Consider the following 19,995-nt stretch of genomic DNA (forward strand, 5'->3'; position numbering starts at 1 on the left):
TACCAATAAGTATAATTTAGAACTTAAAAAATTCTTGAGTACAATTTACTAAGTTTTTATTGATCCTGTACTTTAATATGTTCAGTTCAGATTCATTAAAAATTGATTTTGTTCTCAGCTCCATAAAAATACTTTGTTTAAAAGTGGGTCTGGTTTTACTACCATATATTTATTATATTTTGAAGGAAATTCAAGAATAAGGGTTATTGCATGTGTTTCTTAGAACGGTATTAATACATTTTTGAGCATTTACTTTGAGGTATTATATTTTAAGCACTTTACATTTAATAATTATTTCATTCTTATAACAACCTTATTGTGATACATTGCCTTGATTTGCTGAATGTTTTCAATTCCAGCTAAAACTAAGCTTAGATGTGAAGCCTCAAGTTGTGTTTTGTTTTTGTTTTGTTTGTTTGTTTGTTTGTTTTTTTGATGGAGTCTCGCTGTGTCGCCCAGGCTGGAGTGCAGTGGTGCGATCTCGGCTCACTGCAAGCTCCACCTCTCCAGTTCACGTGATTCTCCTGCCTCAGAGTCCCGAGTAGTTGGGACTATGGGTGCCCGCCACCACACCCAGCTAATTTTTTTGTATTTTTAGTAGAGACAGGGTTTCACTGTGTTAGCCAGGATGGTCTCGATCTCCTGACCTCGTGATCCGCCTGCCTTGGCCTCCCAAAGTGCTGGGATTACAGGTGTGAGCCACCGCTCCCAGCCTTTTTTTTTTTTTTAACCTCTTTTTGCCAAATAGAAACTGTGGAAACTAGTGATCTGGGATGTAATAAAGAAAAATTGATTGTTTATAATTACACTAAGAAGAAGTACCTGCAGTGTTCCAATTTTCTAGTTTGGGAATATTGGATAACTCTAGCTTCAAGCTGGACTTTCTGTTGACCTCATGTTATGGGAAGGATCCACATACCAAAACAATTCCTCAGTAATTGTGTTAAGAAAGAACGTGAACATGACTTTTAGTACCCACAAAGAGGCAGGCTGATGTAGAACTTAGCTTTACTAGACTTTTTAATTTCATAGACAAATAACCAAAAAAAATTAAATTAAAAAAATCAAGGGACTGACATGATATCACTAACTTTTTTTTTTTACTCTTTCATCAAATTATAACACACATATTATAAAGTGCATAAATCCTGAGTGTCATTTTGATGAATTTTTATGAAGTCAACACCCATTTAACTCATATCAAGAATAAGATATAGGACATTTTCATCAACCCAGGAGCCTCCTTCATGCCCCTTAACAGTTATTACACACTCCCAAAGATAACTATTATGTGACTCATTCAGTATTGTCTATTTTTGAATTCTGTGCCTAGCCTTTTAAAATCTTGTTTATGACTCATCCATGTTGATGCATGTAGCAGTGGTTCATCTTTTCTGTTGTTGCTGTGAAATACTTCATTGTATGGATATGTCAGTATTCTACTGTGATGAACATTTGGGGTGTTTCTAGTATTGGCTGTTATGAAGAATACTTCTGTGAACATTCTTGAGCATGTCTTTTGGTCCACATGTGTACACATTTCTGTTGAGTAGACACCTAAGAGTGAAATTGCTGGGTCTTAAGGTATTTGGCTGTTTGGCTTTAGGAGATTATCCTAGTCTTCCAAAGTAGTTAAATTAACTTACATTCCCATTAGTAGTGTACAAAGAGTTCTCATTGTTCTACATCCTCACCAACACTTGAAATTATTAGTGTTTTTAATTTTAGCTCTTATGGAGCGTATGTAGTAAAGATCTATTGTAGTTTTAATTCATAACTCCCTGATGATTTAAAAGGCTTAGAATATTTTCAAATGCCTGTTGACCATTTGAATATCCTCTTTTGGGATATGACTATGTCTTTTGCTGATTTTTCTGTTGAGTTGGTTGTCTTGATTATCCCAGAAATAGATAATTTCAGTTGTTCACTTGTATTGAAGATATCTTTCCTAGTCTTTGGCTTGCTTCTTCACTCTTAATAGTGTATCTTGATTAAGATAATTTCTTAATTTTAATAAAGTCCATTTTATCAAATTTTTTTATGGTTAACGCTTTTTATGTTTCATTTAAGAAATCTTTGCCTACCCTAAAGCCAAGAAGATGTTATCTATGTTTTCTTCTATAACCTTGACTGTTACAACTATTGCATTTAGGTTTATGTATGATATATGTAAGCCTCATAGTTCATTTTATTTTCTGTGTGGAAGTCCAGTTGTTCCAGTAGTATTTATTGAGAAGATCATCCTTTCCCTACCGTAATGCAGTAGTACTTTTGTTGTAATTCAAGGGACTGTTTATTCATGGGTTTATTTTTGGACTCTATTCTGTTGGTCTGTCTGTTGTGCCATTGCCATACTCTTTTAATTACTGTAGCTTTATAATAAGTCATGATATCTGATAGTTTAAATCCTCTAATTTGTTCTTCAGAATTACCTTGGCTTTCGTGATCCTTTGAATTTCAATAAAAATTCTGCACTCAGCTTATAAGCAGTTCTCCGCACCACCCGCCGCAAACCTGATTGGATTTTGTCTAGCTTAATGTAGAATTTATAAATCAATTTGGAGATATTGGATGTTTTTCATTGTTGAGACTTCCAGTCAATTGCGAGGTTGTATGCCTTCTTATATTTAAAGACTTTTATAATTTCTCTCAGGGTGTTTTGTTATTTTGTGTGTAAAAAAAGGTCTTACGTGTCTTTTGTTGACTTCGTAAGATATGGTAATGATATTGTAGTTATGTTTTATAAAAGCCCTTGTAATTTATACAGATATACTGGACTGTTTACAGTTGGAATGATACAGTACTTGGGATTTGCTTCAAATAATCCGAAAGAGTGGAGAGGAAGGGAAGGAGCAAAACAGATGAAACAAGATTGATTAGCCATGAGTTGATAATTGTGGAAACTGGGTGATGGATATATAGGATTAATTATATTGTTCTTCTAACTTTGTGTATATTTGTAATTTCCCATAAAAATAGGTTTAAAAAAGTGTAATATGACTAGTCTAAAGGTAATGGTTATTTCATTTGATTGTTCACAGTCAGTTACAGATTGAACTCCTTGTTCTACTCTTTCCTCCTCTTCTCACTACTGCACTTGACAAATTTAAAAAAATATGTATAAGCCAGGCATGGTGGCTCATGCATGTAGTCCCAGCTCCTTGGGAGGCTGAGGCGGGAGGGCCACTTGAGCCTAGGAGTTTGAGGTTGCAGTGAGCTGTGATTATGCCACTACACTCTAGCCTGGGTGACAGAGTGAGATCCTGTCTCTTAAAAAAAAAAGACAGAAATTTTAATATAAATAAATACTAAAAAGTGTAATGATTATAGTACATTGAAATACACAAATATATAAGAATTCAATAATTCATAATAATTCTTTTAAAAAACCCTCATATACACCAATTTATTATTCTGAAAATAATTGGTAAGTGAAAGGAAAAAGTCAACCATTTATTAATCTTTTTCTGTACAGATTATATTCCAGGACTACCAAATAGTTAAGAGGGAAAGTATATCTTTAGAAGAATTGTAGCTATTAAAAAACATTGGAGGTCAGATGTGGTGGCCCATGCCTGTAATCCCAACACTTTGGGAGGCTGAGGCGGGAGGATTGCTGGAGCTCAGTAGTTTGAGATCAGCCTGGGCAACATAGCAAGACCTCGTCTCTTCTAAAAACACAAAAATTAGCCCTAGGCATGATGGTGCTTGCCTGTAGTCTCAGCTGCTGAGGAGGCTGAGGCAGGAGGATCACTTGAACCCAAGAGATCAAGGCTGCAGTGAGCTGAGATTGTGCCACTGCACTCCAGCCTGGGTGACAGAATAAGACCCTGTCTCAAAAACAAGCACAAAAACAGACAAACAAACGGAAACACTGGAGAACGATCGGCTTACAAACTCACCACAGTGCATACTCCTAATGAAATAGTGATTCTAGATGACAATTAGTCGTGACTACTAAAGCCATTAGGTGAAATTTAATTGGGAAATGGATAAAACATAATGGATAGGCCAAAGTGGAGTAAGCCTCTCTGATTGGAACTTAAAACCCCAGTTAGGCCGATGCTATGGCTCATGCCTTTAATCCCAGCAATTTGGGAGGTCAAGGCAGGAGGATTGCTTGAGCCCAGGAGTTAGAGACCAGCCTGGGCAACATAATGAGATCTTGTCTCTGCAAAAAATTAGAAAGTGAAAAATCAATAGGGCATGATGGTGTGTACCTGTAATCCCGGCTACACTGGGAGGCTGAGGCAGGGAATTGCTTGAGCCCAGGAGGTCGAGGCTGCAGTGAGCTGTGTTCACACCACTGCACTGCAGCCTTGGTGAGAGAGTGAGGCCCTATCTCAAAACACACCACCCCCCCAAACAAAACAAAAACAACAACAAAAACCCTCTAGATAGAAACAAAAACAATTATCTGAAGACTTTCGAAAGTAAACAGTAATAGGCAAACTGAGAAGGGAAGTCAAAACCTGAATAGCTTGTGTAGTGCTTAGCTTACCTTTTTTTTTTTCTTTTTGTTATCCAGCTTTAACCAAATGGTAGGCTGGGTTGTAGAAGTACATATTGAGTGCAGCAGTTAACAAAAACTCCCAGAGAAACCCTTTATTTCTAGTCATAGGACAAGGAAAATTCCCCCCTTTTTTTCTCTCCCAGCCGTGCCCTGAGACCATCTCCACTTGTAAAATTACATTGCCATAGTGGTACATGTACTTAAAATCCCAAGAAGAAAGCCATCTCTCTGGCCAGAGGAATTGGGAAAGAGAACTCTGGAAGCTGGAGCATGCTTTGGAAGTCTCAGAGAAAAGAGACCTAGTTTGGGGGGAGATTCCCTAATTGTGTGTATGAACACACAAAGGTCCTACTGCATCCATGAGCTACACGTACATGGAACAGAGCCAAAGAAACATAGCAAAGACCTAGAGAGCTGAACTATGGTGTAAACCACTGCTCAAATCCCAGAGTTGCCCCTGAGAGATGCATGCGGAGGATAGATTTAAGCAGCATTGTGAAGGCTTTGAAAACTGAAACAACGATTGGTACTGTGGCCTGTTAGGAACCAGGCTGCACAGCAGGAGGTAAGTGACTGGCTAGTGAGCGTTAGCGCCTGAGCTCTGCCTCCTGTCATATCAGTAGCAGCATTAGATTCTCATAGGAGCATGAACCCTCAGGTGAACTGAGTGCAAGGGATCTAGGTTGTATGCTCCTATGAGAATCTAACTTAACAAGCGTGATGATCTGAGGTGGAACAGTTTTGTCCAGAAACCATCCCCGCTGTCCATGGAAAAATTGTATTGCATGAAACCAGTCCCTGGTGCCAAAAAGGTTGAGGACTCCTGCTTTAGAGGATGTTAATAGAACCTAGAATCTCATAACTTAATATCTAGAATGTCCAGGATATAATCCAAAATTACTTGACATACAAAGAAACAGTAAAATCTGACCATTTTTAAAGGGAAAAGAACATAAGCAGATGACAACTCTGAGATGATCCAGATGATGGAATTATCAGAAAAAAGCCTTAAAGTACTCATGTTCATGAGGTAAAAGTGAACACTTCTGAAAGGAGTGGAAAAATAGTTCTCTGAAAAATAAAAACTATATGAAATAATCAAATGGAAATTTCAGAGCTGAAAAATACAATATGTGAAATACAGATGTACTGCATGGGCTCAATAACAGAATGGAGATGACAGAAGAGTCAGTGAGCTTAAAGATGAATCAGTAGAAATCCCATCAGATTTTGTGTCTTCTGTATCAAGAGTATATGTCTGTTCTATAATATACTTGTTATGTCCATGTTGGATTCTGTGAAACCTGGTCACAGGCCTTCTGGCTGGTGGATTCTTGTACTATCTACACATCCTCATTTATCCTATATTTACTCCTACTTACGTGATGCAAAGACCTGTGCAGTTTGAGCCCCATCTCCCCTGCCACTCCACAGATTGAGATGTGGTCTTGGCCTGCCGTTTTCCCAGACCTTGTCATTTTAGGGTAAGGATCAAACAGTCAGTGGGTTAAAATAATAATAATAATAATAATAAGGAACTAGATAGATCAGTTTTTTAAATTTGAGAGCTTTGAAAGTAAATAGGGACAGAAAAGCAGAAATGGATAATATATGTATAAATTATATATTGCAAAATCTTCTAGTTCAAAGGGAGTACATTTTTTCCTAAATATAAACTTAGATATAATGATTATTTTAGTGAAGAAGACATGCTTTATGGTAGTTTTTTTCTGAATTATCTGTGGTTCAGGATGCATCTAAACTTCTTTGAAATACTTTTCAGATGATTTTGAATTTGCTTGTCCTACTTGGCTACACAAAAGCAGCTGGCAGTTTACCCGAGTTTTAATAAGTCAAAACAACTGTCTTTTCAGTGAAATGATTATTGCACAAAGGATACTTGTGGCCTTGAAAATTGATGCATTTTTTGGTGGTGTTTTAAGTGGCTCTGGTGACCTCATAGATGTAGTACATAATATGTCAAACATTGTCATTATATTTATACATATTAGTTGTATGTTATTAAGCATCTCATGAATTAGTTCTAAGCCTAGTATTGTCATAGTACTACTTAATAATCAGATTTCCTAAGAGGTCCCTAGAGGATTTATAGTACTAATGAAATTCTGTACTTCTTTTAGGTTGATAAAATTCTGTATCTCTTTTCTTTTTCTGGAGATCCATCTCAGAAATCTACATACATTTGCCCTTTTAAAAAATAGGCTTCTACAAAGTCTGGGGTTTAATTCATCTTTTTTGGACAATCTGTTTAGTGCATATAAATTATATCATATTTGTTTATGGTGTAACAATTAGTTTTCCAAAAGGGGAAATATGCGCTAGTATTCATTTGGACATTGACAGATTTTTCCGTTCAGAAGAATATCCGTAGAGCCTGTTGCTACCATATAGCAATAAAGTTCGACTTTAGTTACAGTTGAACTCATGTAGCCTGAATTGTCATACACATTATTTTCCAATTCCCTTTAAGAAATATGAAAGGTTAAGATAGTTCAGAAGTTAAGAACTACTGGCATAGTACTGTAGTCTTTTATCTATTAATAGATCAAATTATCCTTTGATGTTTCATCTTTCCCCTCAAAAAATATTTGATTTTGTCTTTGCCAAACAGAGACTTCTTGGTCCATGGTACGTGGTAGGCAGAATACTGACCCTTCAGAGAGGTTCATATCCTGATTCCTGGAATCTGCCACTATGTTAGGGTACATGGCAAGGAATAATTAAGGTTGCTAATCAGTTAACCATAAAATATGGAGGTTATCTTAGATTATCTGTGTGGGCCTAATGTAATAAGAGAAGAAAGAGGCAGAAGAAATGGCAGCCCGAGAAGGACTTGGCCTCCTGCTGGCTTGAAGATGGAGTAGAGGGAGCTATGAGCTAAAGAATATGGGTGGCCTCTAAAGCTTGAAAAGGCAAGGAAACATTCTCTGCTAGAGCTTACAGGAGGGAATTCAGCCCTGCCAACACCTTGATTTTAGCCCAGTGAGACCTGTATTGGGCTCTCACCCGCAGAACTGTAAGATAGTAAATTTGTGTTGTTTTAATCCATTAACTTTGTGATAATTTTTATAGAGGCCATAGGAAACACATAGTACCTCTTCAGTTTTTCACTAATAACATAAAGTTTATATCGTGATTAGTTGAATCCTGATGTGAATGACAATATGATTTTCTTGAAGGTCAATTCCGGTTTATTGTATTAAGATATTTATGTTGATAATATGTTGGGTACTGATGGACAAACCTTTGTTTTACATAGAGGTCTTCATTTTCTACTATCTAGGAATTGTGACGTGATTCCTTAGTGTAGCTGGAGAATAAGGAGTCTGTGTACAGTAAAGTAGAATGGGAAATGAGGAAGGAGAAATAAGACTAAAGCTAGAAAGGAAAATTGGTGTCTTGGAATGTGATAAATAATCTTCAGAAGCCTTAGAGCCCTGAACAAGTTTTTCATTATTTGCATTATATGTGTTTGTGTTAGTAAATACTGTAAATTAGAATTTTAAAAAGTTTTCATAGTCAGCACAACTTGAACTATATTAAAGTGGTAAGCAATCATTACATTTTGCCACCCTATAGCTTATCAATATGATAAGTGTATAAAGGACTCAGTGGTCAAAAGGAAGGCTAGAGTTTAGAGAAACATGAAAAAGAATGAAGCATTTCTCATAGAAGATAATTAACAACCTAACCAGTCATTGACTGTCACTGTATTTAGTCTTCCCGACCATGTCAAATAAACTTGCTTTACTCCCTTGTGCCTTTACTAGGAAGAGAAACTGAGGCTTCAACAAAGATTATGAGCTGGCACAGTTTTCTTTTTCTTTTTAAAGACCAAACATAAATAAATTAGAGCTATATTGTCAGTTTTTTTGTTTTTGTTTTTTTGTGTTTTTTTTTTTTTTTTTTTTTTTTTTTTGAGACGGCCTCTCGCCCTGTCGCCTAGGATGGAGTGCGGTGGAGCAATCTTGGCTTAATGCAACCTTCACCTCCTGGGTTCAAGCGATTCTCCTGCCTTAGCCTCCCAAGTAGTTGGGATTACAGGCGCCTGCCACCACGCCCGGCTAATTTTTGTATTTGTAGTAGAGACGGGGTTTCACCATGTTGGCCAGGCTGGTCTTGAACTCCTGACTTCAGGTGATCCACCCGCCTTGACCTCCCAAAGTGCTGGGATTACAGGTGTGAGCCACTGTGCCCAGCAGTTTTTTGGTTTTTTTAAAAAATGTTTGTATTGTCTTTTTGCGTCAGGTGGATCACATGCTATCCCAGTTTGTGAGAGAGAGGGGTTAGGTGCTTAAAATTGAGGATACGGAGGGTCTTTTGGATATTAGTAATGGTGAATTCTGGGGTAACACTAGCAGAATGAGTGGGAGGTGGGGTGGAACACAAAATTGTTGCAGAAGAGATCAAGGAACTGACTGGCCAGTTTGGGGGGATCATTTTGTGTACACTGAAATTCAAAAGAGGTATTGGAGAGGGTCGCACCCTTCGTGGAGTGAAGGGGCTTATCCTGGGGTTTGTGAATGGCTACAATAAGGAGGGGATAATAGCTGATGTAGTCTGGTGGCATGAGAGTCAAAGCTAAGGTTTTAGGGAGGGAGAGAATAATTCAGAAATGACAATGAGTTACAAGGAAGTTCACCCCGCCAACAGGGCTTGGTCATCTGAGATATGGGAGAGTAAATACATTTTATCTCACATGGGAGAGAAGCCATCGTTTGAAAGGGCTGGAGCTAGAGCAGGACTCCTAGGGGGGAGAGAGGTTATGGCTGGTGCAAGAAAGGTGAAGAGTGTGCAACAACAATACTGAAGAAATAGGATATTTTAACGACGATATGTACCATGAGTTCCAGAAGACACTGCAAAAGGATTTCGGGAATTGGGGGAGGAAGAGAAAAGGGGTCAGTGTAGGGACATACAGAGTATATAGGGATGAAAGTATATAGGGATGGGGGATGACTTGGGAGTCTTGGGCATTTCTTGTTGACTCATGTGAAAAGAATGGAGGGCATAATGGGATTTGCTTTGATGATCTCCTATGCAGGTTGCTGTAAATACTGAAAGGGAGGTGTTGGTGAGAGCCAGGTTTATCGAGATAAACCGGATTCTGTATAGTTTTCTGTTGCCTACCATACAAATAACCACAAACTTAATGGCTTAAAACAATACAAATTTATTGTTTTACAGTTCTGCAGCTCAGAAGGCCAACACAAATCTCACTGACCTGAACTCAAGGTGTCAGCGGGCTGCATTTCTCTCTGGAGGCTTTAGGAGAAAATCTGTTGAATCTGTTTCCTTGTTTTTTCCAGTTTGTAGAGGCTACCTGAATTCCTTGGCTTGTGGCCACCTTCTTTCACTTTCAAAGCCAGCAACTTTGCATCTTTTTAAAAGAATTATTATTTCAATAGGTTTTTGGGGAACAGGGGGTGTTTGGTTACGTGGATAAGTTCTTTAGTGGTGATTTCTGAGATTTTGGTGCACCCATCACCTGAGCACTGTTCCCAGTGTATGGTCTTTTATCCCTCATCCCCCCTCCTATCCTTCCCTTCCCCCTGAGTCCCCATAGTCCATTGTATCATTCTTATGCCTTTAACTTGGCATCTTTTTGACCCTTCTTTCTGGTATATCAAACCACAGCTAGGAAAGGTCCTTTGCGCTTAAGAACTCACGTGATTATTTTGGACCCACTTGGATAATGCAGGATAATCTCCACATCTCAAGATCCTTATCCTTAATCACATCTGCAGTGTCCTTTTTTGCCATGTGGGGTAACATCTTCATAAGGTCCAGGGAAGAGGGAATGGACATTCTTCGGATGCTGTTATTCTGCCTACCACAGGGCTCCCTCTTTCTTCCTGCTGGTGTTAGGATGAAGGCCAGGTGTAGAGTGGTATACCTTCAGATTTATGGTACCTGATTACATGTGAAATTCATTCTGAGGCTTGTGCTCTCCCTCCACCTTCAGGTTTTATGTGGGGCTTACTTGGGGCTGAGGACAGGTGTAGGCCTCAGTCTTATCTCTGAAAAGGGGATAAGGTGCTCCTATACTCTGTGGGCAAGATCAGTCTATTACATGAATACGAAGCTCAGACATTACTTGAAAAATATATATTAGTTGAATTGTTGGAATAGTATTGTCCCACTAAGAGAACTGTATTAATTTTTTAGTTTTTGTTTATTTAATGAGGTTTAGTGAATATCTTACATCTTGACATTCAGCAGGCTAGAGTTATAGTGTCAGTTGATGCTTGTCTTGAGCCAGAATCCTCTCTGGTTCTAAGAGGTCTAGTTCATAAAACCGGTTTGGGATGTGATTCTTATTCTTACAGGTCAGTTTTCAAATTTAAATTGATTGTAGAGATAGCTGTAAAACCAAATATGTGTTTTATTTTGCCAATATCTTATATTGGTTGTAGAGGTGGCTAATACATTCAGTATTGAATAAATTGAAAACTACTGTTTAATTTCATTTTTTCCTCGTACATTAAACAATGAATCTAAAAAGTATTAAATATTTGGGCCTTTCTTTGCAAGTTAAAATAGTTTTTCTCTTAGAAATAATTACTGTTTCAGTTATAATACAAAATCAGTAATTTGCAGAAGCGAGTTAGAATTTTTCATAAATGGTAATAAACGTAGTTAAGGTTTGTTCCTTAGGTTTTGTATTATACCGGTCAATTAAATTTCAGCACTACTTTTAATTAATGTTAATAGATCCGTCAGTTCCCGAAATACCTGTGGTATCAGAATTAACAAACCTAAATTCCAAAGTAGGTCAGTGGGTCAGTAGGTTATTAGGTTAGGGAAAAACTGTAGTTTTAATTTTTAAAATTCAAATTCCTGAGTTAGCCATTTGTAATTAATAATTTTAAAATTATTAACTAGATGAAACTTTTTTTTCTTTAAATGACTAGAACATAGAAAAATAGTCTCTGTTACTTAAGTTTTCGTTCTCTGGAATAGATAACAGGTTCTGTTTTATCTTATTTGCCTCCTCATGTATAGCTAGGCCTCTAGTATTGGACAGTTAAAAGAAAAAGAAAAAAAATGCAGCACTTAAGTTTTCTGATTATAAAAGTAATGCATGTTCATGGGAGAAATTTTAGAAAGTACTAAAGAAAGAACAAAAAACACCATCCATAAACTACCTAGGAGCAATCACAGTTGATACTTTTGGTATATTCAGGTTTATGTCTGATATATTTTCATGCCACTGTTAATGCAGTTAGACATTTAAATTTGTTCTAGCTTTACTGTTTTTATTTTATTTTATTTTTTTGGAGACAGAATCTCGCTCTGTCACCCAGGCCAGAGTGCAGTGGTGCTATCTCGGCTCACTGCAACCTCCGCTTCCTGGGTTCAAGCGATTCTCCTGCCTCACCTCCTGAGTAACTGGGATTACAGGCGTGTGCCACCATGCCCAGCTAATTTTTATATTTGTAGTAGAGATGGGGTTTCACCATATTAGCCAGGCTGTTCTTGATCTCATGACCTCAAGTGATCTACCCGCCTCGGCCTCCCAAAGTGCTAGGATTACCGGCATGAGCCACTGTGACTGGCCTAACTTTATTATTTTTAATAATATCTCAATGAATATAAATGTTTAGATGTATCTTTGATTATTTTCTTATTTCTCAAAGTGAAATTACTGGGTCAAAGGGCATAATTTTCAAACCAATTTATTTTTTAAGCAAGAGAAATTCCTCCTTTCCCTGGTTTATAAATTCCTTCTATTCCTAGTTTGTTGAATGGTGTTTTGTTTTTTTTTTAATCATGAATAGGTGTTGGATTTTGTTAAATGCTTTTTCTGCATCAATTGAGATCCCTCATACGATTTTTATCCTTTATTTTGTTAATGTGGTGTAGCACATGGATTGGCTTTATTAATATATGTTGAACCTTGCTCAGATCCCAGGGATAAATACCACTTGGTTATGTGGTGTAATCCTTTTAATTTACTGTTGCGTTTGGATTGGTAGTATTTTGTTGAGAATTTTTCATCAATATTCATCAGGAATATTGGTCTATAGTTTTTTTCTTATGGTGTCTTTGGCTTTGATATCAGCATAATGCTGGCTTCATAAAGAGTTTGAAAGTGTTCCCTTTTCAGTTTGTTGGAAGCATTTGAGGGGGATTGGTATTAATTCTTTCACTATGGTAGAATTCTTCAGTGAGGTCATGTGTATGGTCCTGGCTTTTCTTCGTCGGGAAGTTTTTGATTCAATATAATTACAAGTTATACGTGTCTGCTCAGATTTTCTTTTTTTATTTTATCATTCTGACTTACTGATTAATTTGTCTATTCTTAAAAAAACTATGTACTCTCCTGTAAAGTCATCTGTGCTGTGGCATGCAGTCTTCTCTTTGTTGTATAGCATTCCATTACATGAATACCACATTTTGTTTATCCATTGTGCTGTCAATGAACATCTGGGTTGTTTATAGTTTTAGAGCATTATGAATAAAGCTGCTGTGAACTCTGTTCACATTTTCTATTCATGATTCAGCCTTGGTGGTAGATGGCGTATTTCTAGGAATTTATCAATTTTTTCTAGGTTATCCAATTTGTTGGTGTATATTTATTGAGTTGTCTCAAAAAAATACTTTTTTATTTCTGTGACATCAGTTGTAATTTCTCCTTTTATTTCTGATTTTGAGTCTTCTCTTATTCCTAGTGTAGCTAAAGGTTTGTCAATTTTGTTAGTCTTTTCAAAGAAACAACTCTTAGTTTTGTTGATTTTTTTTTTTCCTATTCACTGTTTTATTTCTACTCTAATCATATTTCCTTCCTTCTGCTCTCTATGGGCTTTGTTCTTCTTTTTCTAGTTCTTTGAGGTATAAAGTTGCATTGTTTGAGATCTTTCCTTTTTTTTTTTTTCTTTTAGCACACCTACTGACAGGAATCTTTCTTCATTTTTAATGCAGTCATTGACTGAAATAAGATTCCCTGTCAGAACACTTTTGCTGCATCCCATACATTTTGGTATGTTGTGTTTTCGTTTGTCTCAAGATGTTTTCTGATTTCTCTTTTGATGTCTTCCTTGACTCTTTGGTTATTCAACAGTGTGTTTAAATTTCATCTGCTTATGAATTTTCTAGTTTTCCTTCTGATACTGATTTCTATTTTCATTTCACTGTGATCAGAGAAGATACTTAGTATAATTGAACCTTAAATTTGTTAAAACTTGTTCTGTGCCCTATTAGGTGATCTGTCCTAGAGAACGTTCTCTGTGTACTTGAGAATAATGTGTATTCTGCTGTTGTTGGGTGGAATGTTTTGTGTATGTCTGTTAGGTCCATTTGGTCTATACAGTTGGCCTTCTGCATCTGAAGGTTCCACATCTGTGGATTCAACCAACTGTGGATAAAAATATTCAGAGAATAAAACCATTTACAAATAATACAAATTTAAGAAACCAATATAGTATAACACCTATTTACATCACATTTACATTGTATTATGCATTATTAAGTAATCTAGAGATGATTTAAAGTATAGGGGAGGAGGCACATAGGTTATATGCAAATACTACATCATTTTGTATAAGGGACTTAAGCATCTGCAGATTTTGATATTAATATTTGGTGGGGGGTCCTGGAACCAGTCCATCTCAGATAATGAAGGATGACTGTACTGATACACTGTTTAAGTCTATGCTTTCCTTCTTGATTTCTCTTGGATTGTCTGTCCATTATTGAAAGTGGGGTATTGACGTTTCCTGCTACTATTGTATCTGCTATTTCCCCCTTCAGTTCTATTGATGTTTGCTTAATATATTTGGGTCCTCTGATGTTGGGTGTATATATATATATATATATATATATATATATATATATATATATATATATATTTATAATTGCTATATTTTCCTAATGAATTGACTGTTATTACTATATAATGTCCTTCTTTGTCTCTTGTATTTCACTTTACATCTATTTTATCTAAGTATGGTCACTTATACTCTTTAGGCTGCCATTTACATGGGATATATTTTTCCATTCTTTCACTTTCAGTTTCTGTTCTTAAATCTGAGGTGAATCTTGGAGACAACATGCAGTTGGATCTTTTTTTTTTTTTAAATCCATTCAGCCACTCCATGTATTTTGATTGAGGAGTTTAATCCATTTACATTTAAAGTGGTTACTGATAGAGAAGGGCTTGCTGTCTTTCTTGTAGTGCTGTTGTCCCTCTTTTCCTTTCCTCATGTTTTTCTCTGTGTTTCTTATTTATTTATTTATTTATTTATTTATTTATTTATTTATTTATCTTTTGTAGTTGTGCTTTGACTCCCCTCTCATTTTCTTGTTTCAGTCCTCACATGTGATTACCATGGGGCTTATATATAAAAACACCTTATAGTTAAAACAGTCTGTCTTAAGCGTATAACAATCTAAATTCAATTGCATATAAAAATGTAACTTTCTTACTCTCCCCTTGTTATTGATGTCACAATTTTATCCTTTTATGTTGTATACTCATTAACATTTTTATAGTTACAGTTTTTTAATACTTTTATCTTTTAACTTCTGTACCAGAATTAAGTGATTGTTTTAGTTTATTCATGTTTTAAGTTATTTTGTTTTCTTTTAGAAACAATTTATAGAATTTAAAATTGGTTATATACATTTTTGTGACAGAGTTCTAAATTTTATTTTTAAAAATTATTTTAAAACCCTTTTAATGATAAACTTCTATGTAAGTTGAATAAATCTAACATTTTTTCTTGTTTAAACAGAATTCTGAGACTTATGGTTGGTCATATAGAAGATTACCTTGAACCTATAGTTTCCTGAGGAATCAGTTTAAAAGATCCAAAGAGTACAAAAGGTAAAGAAAGGTGCATCTTAGAATGCATCATAAAATGATATTTTTCCAGAAAAATAAAAGAATCCATCAACTATTTTGACACACTAATTTAAGGAAAGTTTAATTTAAAAAAATTTTTGTGTGTTAATTTACCGCCAAATGTAGTATCAGCTATGTTCTGATAATTACTTTAGATACTGAGGATTCAGTGATGAACAAGACAGAAGCTGTCCCTGCTGTCATGAGAACCACCTTCTAGAAGAATAATAATACACAAGTGAGAAACACAAATAATACAAAGTGAGAAATTTGTGGTTTGTACTGTGCAGATAATTAAAATGGATAAATGGATAGTGTAAGGCTGGGCACTGTAAGGTTTGTGCCTGTAATCCTAGCAGTTTGTGAGGCTGAGGTGGGAGGATTGTGTGAGCCTAGAAGTTTGATACCAGCTGGGGCAACATAGTGAGACCCCATCTCCACCAAAAATTTAGAAATTAGCTGGGCATGATGATGTATGCCTGTGATCCCAGCTACTTGGGAGGCTGAGGCAGGAGGACTTGAGCCTAGGAGGTTGAGGCTACAGTGAGCTGTGATTGTGCCACTGCATTCCAGCCTGGGAGACAGAGTGAGACCTTGTCTTACACATACAAAAAAAAAAGGATAATGTGGTAGAGACTGGTGACTGCTTTCATTAGGCAGTCAGAGATAGCCTAATTGAAAAAGTGGAATTTTAATTGATATCGGAATGGCAAAAGGAGCCAGCTGTGTGAAGATCTGAGCGAAGAGCTTTATAGGTAGTGAGAACAAGAAAGACAATGAAATGTTTGAGGAACATAAAGAGCATAATGTGCCTGGAATACAGTAAATGATGGGGAGAGTATATGGAGATCAGGTTGGGGGAAAAAACTGGGAGAGAAGCAAATTTACAGAAGAAAGTTAAGTGTTCTGTTTTAAGTATATGACATTTTGGACACCTTTAAAATCTGTAGAAATTTCTGAAAAGCAGTTGGATATCTAACTGCATTTGACAATCTATTCTAGGGGTGTGGATTTGGGAGTCATTGGCATGTAGAAGTGTGATTTATCTAGGAAGTGTATACAGATTTAGAAGGATTCAGCCCTGGCACATGCCAGTATTAATTAGAGGAGAAGGAGCAGCCAGCAAGATGAGTAGAAAAGCAGGAGAATATTCTGTCACTGGAACCAAGAAAAGAATGTATTTAATAAATGCAGAAGTGGTCATCTACATCACATATTGCTTAATGGTCAAATAGAGAATAAAACAGCCATTAGACTTGGCAATATGGAGATTTGGGATAACTAATAAGAGTGAGCAATTTGAGTGGAGTGGTGGGGATGAAAGCCTAATTAAGAGTGATGAACAAAGAATATGGGAAACTGCTAGAGATGGCAAACAATACAATTAAATTTTATTTTCTCTTGAAACCTTACTGAAGCTAAAGTAAGAAGATTTTTACGAAAGACATAACAGGACACAGAGAATGGAGAAGAAACAGTAGCAACAAAATTTGGGACTGCAAAAGGGAGCATAGTAACTTTCTTGCAAATCCCAGGATCCTAAGCCTGCTGTGGGAAAGCTGAAACAAACCTCTTGGCACTGTAGAACCTCTATAATTTTCGTGAATTGAAAACTATTTCTGGAAATAGGAGTGATGGTGGAACTAAAACAGGATGATTTGTTGCAAATCTATTTAAAGGGTAATTATATTCCATGGATCCTTTTCTTAACTTTGGAACCAAGGCAGCCACCTTTTTCCTATCTTAGCAGAAGTCTGGAGATTTATTCCCTATTAAGGATAAAATAAAGGAGCCACAAACATGGCTGAGAATGGGGGTGACATGTTAAAAATAGAAGGGTTAAGAACCCAGGGTACCAGGTTTTTATACTCTTCAGGCAAGAGTTGAGAAGATACGTAATTCTTTTTTCTGAATTATAATCATCTTCAAAGAAAAGATCTAAAGATTCTGACATTGAGAATTCCCCAAAGAAATATTTCAACCTGATAGCCCTACAATAAAGTTAACAGTCAGCAAGCTGTATCACACAGAGCTTCAGTTTTTTTAGCACTTACCCTTAAATATGAGCTCATGTTCAGAGATCAGTAGACAGCTGAGGAAAAACCTCTTACGTGCAAGACAAAGGCCAAACCAAAAGGTAAAACACCAAGTTAGGCTAAATGGAGAGCAGTTAGGTGGGTGAAAATTAAACGCAAATCTTAGATAAAGGTAAGAGGGATGCTATATCCATGAAATATGAATGAGAAACAGTAAGAAATGAAATTAGAAATGAAAAACTCATTGGAAAGGTTGAAAAATAAAATCTATTGAAAGTAGAGCAAAGAGCCAAAGAAATGGAAAATGGTAGAGAAAAAATAAGAAAATTACAACTGTCCAGGATCTCCAATGTTCAAATAAGTGCTCCAGAAGGAGAGAGGGGAAATAGAGGGGAAAAACAAATAATAGAGAACAACTCAAGAAAACTCTCCAGAATTAGAGGACATGAGTTACCAGTTAGGAAAAGCCTGTTGAGTGACCAGTACAGATATAAAAACAAGCCAAAACAGGGCATATCACTGTTCAATTTTAGAAAACAAGGGAGTTTCCAGAGTGAAATAAAATAACAGGTGACATCTAAAGGATCAGTAATCAGAATGGCTTTGCACTTCTTGACACCACACTGGAAGCTAGAAGATAGTGGAGCCTTCGGCATTCAGAGGGAAGAGTGATTTTCAACCAGGTATTCAGTATCCAACTAAACTATTGATTAAGGATAGACTAATGACAGTTTTAGACTTATGAAGCCTTAAAAAACTTACCTGTCATGTCCCCTTTCTTAGGCAGTTATTGGAGGAATTACTCAACAAAAATAAAGAAGTAAACTAAAAAAGATGAAGGCATAGGATACAAGTAACAGGGAATATGACCTAACTAGAGACCCAGGGAATCACCAGGATGATGATGAATAATGATCACAAGAAGACAGCTGGTCCTCAGGTTAGTAGATAGTTTCCAGTCCCAATTAGAAACAGGTTGGAAGATTTCTAGAGATACAGCTGTGAGAAGGTGAAATTGGTAGAATGTGTAATGTGTTTGAAGAAATAGTAGATATAGACAGGGAAGAATTTGTAGTTGGTAGTAAGTTTAAACAAAACTAGGTAAACAATAAAATGGTAACTCTAGGAAAAACTGCTCAAAAGGAAAAGTAATTATAGTATACTATATGGCTCAGCTGTGAATTGGCATTTACGGAGTCATAATGATGTTAACTCCAAATATAACCACCTAACCAAAATTATGATATTGAGAAATTGGGGAAATGTGCATGTGTATGAATAAAATAGTAATGTGATGCATGTTGAGCTGGGAAGTCATATCACCAGATGACTCTGATCTCAAGTTGCTTAAGTAAAGGAGCATTTGATTCCTAGCTGTAACTTGATCCTTTATAGTTGGAGAACTTTGTTTTTTGGAATTTTTAATTTTAATTTTAATTTGTGTGGGTACCTAGTATATATATATATTTTATGGGGTACATGAGATGTTTTGATAAAGGCATGCAATATGTAATAATTACACCATGTAAAATGGGATATCATCCCCTCAAGCATTTATCCTTTGTGTTATAAACAATCCAATTATACTATTTTAGTTATTTTAAATATAACTGGTGAATTTTGGATTCCAGTAACTGCAACTGATCTTTTTGAAGACATTGCATATCATTGTGGTCTAATGTTGAACTTAAAAAATAATGAAATTTATTCTATATTAGATTATATGTTTGACATTCCACTTCAGCTTGTGTAGGGAAGTGGCATGGCATCTGTATCCTTAGACTCCACAACATGGACAAATGTGACTAGCTAGTCTCTTTCTGAATTGAAAGCGTGGGACTTGCAGTAGTCTGCAAACAAAGTATTTTGACTGTTCCACCTTACCAGTTTGTCTTGTTAAAGTTAATTTGACACCATTTTAAAAAGTTTAGGGAAATCTTCTAACGTTTGCTCTAGGGTGCATGTCTAGCCTATTTTACTTATTCCTTTCCCTTTCCCTTAAGTAAAATGTGTATGTCAGTTGGCTGAAAAGATGAAGATCTTGCGCTAGACTGTTAAGAGTTATATCTGACCGGTCATGGTGGCTCACACATGTAATCCCAGCATTTTGGGAGGCTAAGGCGGGCGGATCACCAGAGTTCAGGAGTTCGAGACCAGCCTGACCAATATGGTGAAACCCCATCTCTACTAAAAATACAAAAATTAGCTGGCTTCTGGTGGTCCGGGCCTGTAATCCCAGCTACTCAGGAGGCTGAGGCAGGAGAATCACTTGAACCTGGGAGGCAGAGGCTACAATGAGGTGAGATCACGCCACTGCACTCCAGCCTGGGCCACAGAGGGAGACCCTGTCTCAGAAAGAGAGAGCTATCTTATGTTGTTCTATTAGCTGGACGACAAATAATTTTTAGAAGAATGTTGTTAACAACAATAGTAAAACAGTGTAATAAAGCATCAGCCTGTATCTTCTAAACTATATTGGATTCACCCTTCTAGTAGTCAGCAAGGCTCTTCCTGTAGTATAACCGTTAATTCTTGGCATTGTCCAGTCCCCGCCACCATCCCCCGCCGTGTTTTTGGTA

General features: G+C 36.5%; 1 protein-coding gene across 10 annotated transcripts in view; it reads left to right on the plus strand.

The window, feature by feature from the left end:
* Positions 1-19,995, plus strand: part of CLOCK (clock circadian regulator) — a 121,955-nt gene that overhangs the window by 45,812 nt on the left and 56,148 nt on the right. For 7 of the 10 annotated variants that reach the window (XM_063664548.1, XM_054484429.2, XM_063664551.1 and 4 more), the window contains one exon: positions 15,271-15,362. The gene's annotated coding sequence lies outside the window, so the exon portion shown is untranslated. Of the gene's footprint in view, positions 1-15,270; positions 18,100-18,199; positions 18,357-19,995 lie in introns of all 10 variants that reach the window. The other 3 variants (XM_063664547.1, XM_054484433.2, XM_054484431.2) reach the window with 2 other exon arrangements.

The sequence above is a fragment of the Pongo pygmaeus genome, chromosome 3, assembly GCF_028885625.2.
Source record: "Pongo pygmaeus isolate AG05252 chromosome 3, NHGRI_mPonPyg2-v2.0_pri, whole genome shotgun sequence".
In the NCBI taxonomy this organism is placed as follows: domain Eukaryota; kingdom Metazoa; phylum Chordata; class Mammalia; order Primates; family Hominidae; genus Pongo; species Pongo pygmaeus.